This window comes from Zonotrichia albicollis, chromosome 5 (genome assembly GCF_047830755.1).
Source record: "Zonotrichia albicollis isolate bZonAlb1 chromosome 5, bZonAlb1.hap1, whole genome shotgun sequence".
In the NCBI taxonomy this organism is placed as follows: Eukaryota; Metazoa; Chordata; class Aves; order Passeriformes; family Passerellidae; genus Zonotrichia; species Zonotrichia albicollis.
The window spans coordinates 68,954,674-68,964,084 of NC_133823.1; positions in this window are offsets into that span (position 1 = coordinate 68,954,674).

Here is a 9,411-nt window from a genome sequence, read left to right on the forward strand (position 1 = left end):
AAAATCACTATGCAGCAAGAGAAGTAACTCCTTTAAACAAGAACTGGCACTTTTTTCAATATTAAATGTACTGTATGCCTAATTTTGGAAATTAATCCACCTTAATAGTCAAGAGAGTGTGTGTGGTTCCCCATAAGGACAAAATGCACCAATATACCCTTCTATGTCCACCATCCTACACCACATCAGCTTGCAAACAACTTGCTCAGCTAAATTCCAGCATTCCACTCATTTCCTACTCCTCATGCTGTGAGAGAGGAAGGAACATTTTGCTGCAGCCAAAAAAAGGATTACTGAGCAAAAGAATGAAAGCTGTTGGTTCCCTATCTGCTGTTATCTGTGATCTGGATTTGTTCTGGTTGATCTGTTGGGTGTTGCTGTGAGCTGGGAGAGGGACAGGGCTGAAGACAGGACCAAAAAAGAAGGAGGATGAGAGGGGAGGGGACAGAAGAGCAGGTGGTTGGGAGAGAATGTAAATTCCTGAATATCCAACCAATGGGAAAGGGTATAAAATTGTCATTTTGTTGTAGAGTGTCTTTGTTCAGCTCATGGAGGAGAGACAGGCACCAGGCTCTGCTGACTCCTCATAAGGAAATAATTTTCTTTTGCTTCAAAGACTTTGTCCCCACCAAATTGTATCAAAAGCTGAGTTTATTTCTAACAGTGCAAATGAGATTTTCCTCAGCACCTGCATACATACAGTCTAAACATGCACAGCTGATAAAGTTCATCAATTGTAAACTTATTCTTAAAGATAACTTAGTCTAGGGGTACACAGCTTTCCACTGAAGTTTCACCATTCCTCCTTGAGAAAAAAGGCAAAAATACTCCTTAGCAGAAATCAGAGCCATGCCTTGCACTGAAAAGCATTATTTGAAATATTCTGCATGGAAATCACAGGGAAGGGAGAGCAGGAAATCAAAATGTGATATTTTTATCCTACTTACTTATTCACACAAACCTTATGCCATCAAATTTATCTAAATATGTTAGAAAGTTTGATATAGCTTCATTTTTCATTCACCTTTTCATTTTTAAAGAAAACTTTATCATGTAATTAATTGGTGCTCTTCTTAGATGATTGTTTTCCAGTTGCAGGTCATGTATTGCCTTTGCTTTCAGGATTTCCAGGCCACCAGCTCCTGATGGGAGACAGTGATCTCAGAAGATGACACGCAGAGCAGAAAAACAGAATACTCTGACAATGCAAAGACAGGCTTCTTCTAAATTAAATATTATTATGGCACTCTTTCCAGTGTTCAGCACCACATCCAATTGGAATAAATATTGATATGTATCCGTTCACCTGATTGAAATGAAAGATTCTCATGAGAGCTTATTTCCCCTGTTTGCTAATGCACCACAACACGAGAACCATTTGTTTATTCCCAGCTGCATGGTGTGAAATATCTAGGTCATTCACCTGCATGCTGTTCCTTAATTCCATAGCTCTGGATACTCCCATGGAAAGAATAGATTCCAGTATAATCTAAAAAGTACAGTGCATAAATAATATGCACTGATGAACTGCAGCGGAAAGGTTATCCAGTCTGATAGAAACTTTAATTTAAAACAGAGATCAGAGTAACAGGCAGACACATGGATGACTACTAAAGGAGGAAAAGCCACACAGTTCTCTGCTTACATGTGTGTTTTTCATCTCAAAACACATCATAACAAGAAGTATGACATTAATTTATGAGTTTCACCAATGACTTTTTATATTCATTATCTTCTAATACCTAAATAACACTAAATAACACAGATCAACATAATGACAACATTAAATGATTGAGTAGTTACTCAATGCAAATTTGTACAGAAACTGTACAAAATGGCCCGTGTACAGAAAATGTACAAAACGTTCAAGAGTTGGACTCGATGATCCTTGTGGGTGCATTCCAACTTACAATATTCTGTGTGAAAAAGCAAACTAAGTATTTATTTGTACAGCTATCAATCTGTTAAATGTCTATTATACCATCACAAATTTCTATGCAGTGCTCTGTTCTAAAGGCAAAAGAAACTCAGAGCAGAAAAATTCCCCACTCAACTCTTCTGCGTAACTTTGACTTTTTAAAATGTCAGCACTCACATAGGGAAGCTATGATATCATAAGTAGAGAAATAATCAAGATACTGACCACTGCCAGAAATGGAACACAGTCAGAGTGAGTCTTACTTCCCACCATAAATCTCTTTAAATTTAAGTTTATTCCTCACCTATATGATCCAAAGCTGTTTCTGTATCACTTCTGGTTCGGTTCAAAGTCAAAGAAGGATAAAGTCTATTTTCTAGATATACTTCAAAGTTAGCCCAAGCTGATGGAAGCCTTGAGAAATCAGTACTTCTTTTCCTTTTTTCTTTCTTAATCAGTATGATGATAATTTTAGTCTGTCATGTTTAACAGATTATTCTACTGCAGTTGTTGAACACTTTTTTAATATATATTCTGCTAAATGAAGAATTTTTTTTACTTTCCCCAAATTCAACTTATCCTGAAATCAAAAGAGCATGCGTGTTTTCACATTGAATTTGCCTTTCACGATGCAATTGTATTTTTCTGCAAGAAGCATTGGGGAAAACTTCAGGCAACCTTCCAAAATAATGGCATTCCCTATGGCAGGAAAAATTCCAGAAAACAAAAATCAATTCTCCTGCTATGGTCATTTAGTTTTGCTTGTATTTAAATGACAAAATGACCAGCAGTATTTCTGTAGGCAGCAGCCTGATTTGCTGCTCCAAGCCAAAAGCCACAACAACAGCCCTGTTCTGGGCTTAATCACCTTATGTTGATAAAGACCTACAAAGTATTGTTCCCTTAAAAGATATTGTGCACAACAAAGCCTGGGAATTGTTACTACAAGCCTTAGTCTTTAAGAATATCCTAAATTCTAAATTCCATGATATACTGAATAAAGGACAACTACCATTAGGCTTTTAGTATACAGAGAAAAGAACATACCGGTTTGGAATGCAGCATGGGCATTTTACAGTGAATACACATGTTATCCAGAGCTCAGAAAAAGAAACATGCAGGTTTGGAATGCAGCATAGATATTTTACAGTGAACACACATGTTATCCAGAGCTCAGAAAATCTGGGAAGCAGGACATGAGCCCAGATCTCCCTACTTGCAAATAAACATCCTCACACCTAGTCAAGTCTTCTCCTATCTTGGGGTATTCTTTACTAAATCCAGTCAATTCTGCCCTTGTATTACATTTTAGCTGAAAGTCTTACCCACAGTATATAAACATCATGTTTTAATTGCTAGACTGAAGACAACCAAGGTATTAATAATCCCTATCATAATTTCCTTAACTCTGTAAAATAATGTCACATTAGAAGAATCTAACACATAAACTTGCTTTTTATTTTTGAATTAATAATGACCCTGCTGCCTTACATTTAAATTGACTTTGCACTAAATCAGTTCAAAACTTTAAGTTTGGTGTGCATATTTATTATTACAGTGACACTCTACAGACAGACCCAAGAGAAATATTTCCCTGAGAGTGATAATCCCAAGAAGGGCAAGCAATTCACAGGCACTAGATTTCTCAACTGTGAGAATTATTATGTAGAAGTTATAGCTGTGACAGATAGAGCTACCTTCTGTGGCCAAGGAGACATGATGAAATCATACCAGCCAGTCTGGGCACACCATTGTGGCAACTCCTGTGCTTGGAAACACCCTCAAGGCCTAATTTTACCTTTAGGAAAGAGACATTAGGAAGAAGCTGCTTGTAGGTTAAAGGCTACTGGTTTTTCTGAGATAGTTTCCCAGTGGTGTTTTGGGATAGGGAGGGAAGAGGGGAAAAAAGAAGGGAAACTGCATTAGAAGATGGAAGTTTGCACAGCCCACAAAAACCCCAAAATGGTGAATATACAGGATTCACTTGTATTCTAAGTAGTTCTCTGTCAGCCCTGAAAAGACAGGAAATGGTGGAGGTTCCCCGATACAATCATGCCAACCAGATTCCCATTTTGCTGTAAAGCAGCAAGAATTTATTTCTCTCTCTTGACTTTTGTCAAGTCCTCAGTAGGCAGTGAAATTTCATCCCCCCTCTCAAGTTTCACAGTTACTTGCTACAAATGTTTTCCTACATCAAAAAAACTAGTAAAATAATATAATGCTAGTCAGCTATGTTTTTCAAAGTATGCTTCTAACAGTTACTGAAGTAGTATTTATGCCATTGGCATAGCTGTGTCCTTTACTAGAGGCAGCTGCATATATTACCATCTTTTAATGCAAGAAGTTTCCATGTTTATGATATTTTATGCAAGACATTTCATAGTTATGGAACGCAATCAGTAGACTTCTTTCCTTAAAAGGCTTTTTAAAAACTGTATATGCCTCAGAAGAAATTGTGCTGTATCTTGTGACAGATTTATGCAACATTATGGTAGCAACCACTTAATAACCATAAAGATACACCTCCCTTAATATCCATGAGCAAAATATAAAAGTTAAAAATTCCAGCACCAAGGAAAAAGAAAGTTTAGTACTTGAACTATGGAGATAAAAAAAAACTTTCATCAGATTCATTTTGAACTCGATAAAAGTGTAAAATCTTGAATTGATTACTTCTATCACTACTTTTGAACTTGATAAAAGTGTAATATCTTGAATGGATTACTTCTATCACTGCTTCTCCTATTCTCAATGGATTTACTAAAGGGTTTTTCTTTTCAGGCTTCAACTACATACTTAATGTGGAGTCACATTAATTGGAATTCTGGTGTGGAACCTTCAGCCATCCAGTCGTACCAATTCATTTATCAGTCTCGCCCTCCTGCTGAACCCAGGCAAGCCCACCTGTTCAGAACTACCTGTAGGGCACAGGAAATCAAACATCAGGTCATGAGTGAATCCTCTTTCTTTGGAAAAATCTCAGAGGGAAAATGTTCCCCGTGTTGCCTTGCTTGGCTTGAGGAGGGCAGCGGCTCATCTGCAGAATGTTTCCTTCAGCAGCAGGTACAAATCAGCTCCCTGCTGCATTTTACTCTCCCCTCTTCAAAATTCTCCCCTCCACGTGTCACATCACTCACAGACCTCCCAAGGCATGGCTGACCAAGCTCACCCCTCCCATCAACCCCATTAGAGATCTACAAATAACAGGCCAAGGCTGATCTGCCCAAAATGGGAAGAGAACTGAAAGGGATTTCAGACCCTGAAACAGCTAAAAGGTCTTGCACCATGACAGAGGGCTGCCTCGGGATGCCATAGAGCCCAGAGCAGTATTAAAAGGCAGGGGGAGCCAGCTGGAAATAAACTCTCAAATACAGGTCATCCTCAAGCAACCAACTTGAAAGTCATGGTAAGCACCTAATCAAGCCAGAAATTGCTTCCCTGGTGTCAGCTCTGATGGAAAAAGATCATTGCCCCAAATAACTAGGTGGAGGTGTGTTTCTGCACAATGACAACTGTAAAGCAACACACATATAGGACAGCATGAGTCCAAAAATTCTGCCCTGTGGGATTTCCCAGAGGACCCTGACTAGATTAGGAAAAAAATCCTATCCATAAAATTATGTTTGCCACATGAAATGAAGTGAGTATGAGATACTTGATACATCCTCGAGATACTGAGAAGACTATTGGAAACATCATGGAAGAAATAAAAGAAAACCAGTTGCAGAGAAAGGGCATTTTCACATGAAACATTAACACATTAAAGACACTTGGAGCTCTGGAAATGTCTGAATCCCAAATGAAACACTTCTGAAAGAACAGTAATACTGTTCAGTGTATACAGTAACAGTTAAAAAAGCAATACATTGTTAATCTACATAAGAAAGGGAGTAGAATAAAATGAAAGATTGCATAAAGTCACCATAGAAATCAAGTTTGTATTCAAATGGTATATTGTGTTCACTTCAAGGGTCTCCATTTCAAAAGGAACAGATGATTCCTGATTATTTCAGAGAAGAGCAAAAGATGTGATCAGTTGTGCTCAGTCTCTATATCCAAGGCAAGGACTATATATGGCAAGGAATAGCTTCTTAAAAAATTATAATAAAATTACATAAAATATAAATTGTTTAATTCCTACAAAACTTGTCTTGAAAAAGAGGCCTAGTCAGACAAATTAAAAAAAAAAATAAATAAGATTCAAAACTCCTCTTTATCTTCCCTTCTTCCCTTGCATAGAGCAGTTAGTCTGTGAAAGTCATTGCTCCAAGGTTATGACCTAAATAGCAACTGCAGAATACATAAATGCTTAATTTTTGCAATCAGTTGGCAGTAATGACAAACAGGAGCCAAACAGTAACTTGTGAGGTTGCCCTTGCCAGCTCATGAATCTAGGGAAGACAGCAGTTTCTTTCTGTCCTTTGGAAGATGTTTTCAGATGCTTCTGAAAGTTTCTTTCATTTTAGCTTTTCTCTCTTGTTGCCTTTTTAAGCCAAAAGTGGAGAGAACATCTCTTAATATGCAAGTTTCAGTTAAGAAGCCCAAACTTGACCAAGGAGTTTTTCCAGGTTTACTGTTGTCCCAAGCATTTTTAACATCTATACACACACATTGGATTTATTGATTGCACACTTAGCTTCATTATTAAATTTTTCTGGGGTGGAAGCAGCATGTCTTCTTTCAAGAAAGCCTTTTTTTTCCCCCACACAATTATAATTTTGTAGTGGGCACTGCTAGGAGATGCTTTTATAAAGGAGATGATTTTATATAACATTCATACCAGAAACACACTCTTCGCTGCACATATTTCTTTTCCCTCTGGGATAATGTCTTTAAGCCTCTCTATACTTACTTAACTATCCCTGGATAGGAGCCATTCTGTTACAAAATTAAATCCAGAAAACACAGCAACAAAGCTGAATTTTTTAAATGAGAGACTGGATTGTACTTTCACTAAAGAAAAATCTTAATTTACACCTGTTCCAGTGTTTAATTTTGAATCCGTCTTCCCTCTTCTCTTCAAAGGAGCATGCTTCACTCATCTCATTACAATGTATTGCCAAATGATTCAACTTTATTTTTTTCAGTTCAACAGGTTTTTCAGTTGAAAGTGATTATCTGCTTTTTTTCTTTTACTGGATGGATAATTTTTCCTCTGACTCAAAGTCCCAAGTTTTGTCTCTGTATGTTTTCAGTGGAAAATAAAAAAGAAAGCAAAGGGGAGGAGAAGAGTTCTGAAGGTTTATTCTTGGGGTTTTTTTTCTTATTGTTTTTTCCTGTTCATAAAGTTTTCTTTCTACCCTTTAAAGTGTGCCTGTTTTACCTTCCTTCTCCTGGTGCTTACTCAGAGCAGAAAAATTAATAAATATATTCCAGTGAGTGCACTGGCATTTAGGCAACACTAGATCCACTGCATAATTGGTGCATTTGCCAGGAAATAGAAAAATTAACAAACCAAAACCTCTACACAAGGCAGTAAAAAACTTTAGGTGTTTTTCACAATTAAAAAATTACTTTTACTGTCAAATGCATCAAATTGATGAACCTGAAAATGAAGGCCAGTATGTATTTGAACACAATTTCATATTTACCTAGAGCGGACAATTCTGCACTTTGCAACATGAGCCTGAGATCTCTGTTTAATGGCACTGGGTCTTACTCACTTTCACTACATTTTATTTAATATGACAGAGTTCACTTGTTAAGGAGACAGTTCATATTTCCTCAATTTTTTTTTCTATATCCTTCTCAAAGATTGACTTAGACACAGACTATTGTCTAAAAATAACTCTTCTCAAAATCCCAAAAGCCCAGGCTTTTCACTGCAAAATCCTGTTTACAAAATAATTCTGGCACTCTGAAAGAATTAGAGATTCTAATTTAAATTTTATGACACAGAAGCCAGAGGCAACATTAAATTTTTTAGGTCTAGAAGGGACATCCAAATGCCATCACAAATTCTAATCATATGCTGCTGGGACATCGAAATCTTCTATATGTAAGTATCTTTTGGCAAGGAGAAAATCCTTTGAGTAAACATCACAACCTTCTTTTCACTTCTGGCATTTCCAAACAGAGGGTCACTTTTCAGTTCATCTCACTTTCTGTCTTACTTTTACCTAAGATGGAAAATGTAGATGCATCTTAGTCTCCTGAATTGCCAAGAGAAGACAGAGAACAAAAAAACTGCCAGACACAAAGATCTCCTGTCACTGATCAACCAAATTTTTAACTGGACAGGAAAATTTCAAGACCAGCTATGTCTTAAGAGCTGCCTCCATGTCTTGGTTCAGAGAAGCATTTCAGTAAGTGCTTAACACCAGCCTTGTCTCTGAACAGCTGTATTTCTGCATTTTTGTTAAATGTTCAGTCTTAAAAAGCAGCACACTCTTACACACACACATCACTGCCCAGTCACCTAGCAAAACAAATTTTGATTTCAACACACAGGTTAATGCTTTCAATTAGATTAGGAATATGCATATACCCAAGAAATCAGCATCATCTTTACCTGTGAGTTCAGATACAGTTTTTGGCTGGGGAGTTTCCCTTGCTGATCACAGGTAAAATAGCAAAAGCAACAAGAGGAGCACAACCCATCAGTCAGGTCAAGGACCAGCTCTTCAGCACAACTGTTAATAAGCCACTTCTGGATTTCCTCCCTTTTGTAGTGATTCTTCACTGCCCTTCAGCTATTATCACCTTAATACAAGAATTCCCTTTCTCTCTGCCTGCTGGTTTAAACTGAAAGAGATCAAATTTACCCTCACTTTTATTTTTTCAACTCATCTACACCACAGACAAATTATTCATTCTGCAACATCAAAGATAATACTGACCACAAAATTTCTTTCACTGTCCTCAGGTAAATTCTTCTTAAAAGCCAAGACTTACAGATCTGCCTAGATGTAAACCACCACAGCAACCAGCCCCTGTGGGATCTCAGGATTTGAGTCCTGGCATGCCGAGCCCCCGAGACCACCCTTGGGGGGCCCGGGAGTCCTGGAATGTTGCCAGAAGTGTCTGGTGGCAGGACTTTGACCCTACACGGGAGACGACACCTTTATGAAGATAAGAGGGCCTCACCGGGGTGAAGGGTGAAAAGATTAGCTAATTAGAGGGTAAGAAACAGGGTTTAGGATTTATGTACAGGGGGGTTTAGAGGAGTAAGATGGAGGAATTGGGGTGTGTCCTGCCCTCCTTCTTCTTCCTCCTCTCCTCCATCTTCTTTGGCCACGGTGGCATTTTTGGATTGGTTATTACTAAGAGTACACCAAGCTATAAGAATAGATGGTATTGGGGAAAAATGATAAATATTGTACACGTAACAATGGGTATAAAGATAGGTGGCGGTCCGTGGGACGGCACAGTGTGCCCATGGCTGACTGCCGAGCGGATCTTTGTTAGGCTGAAAGAACATCTTTTAGATAAACAATTAATAAACATAAAACCAGAAAGAAGAACTGAAGCCTCTTCTCGTCCTTCGACGCGCG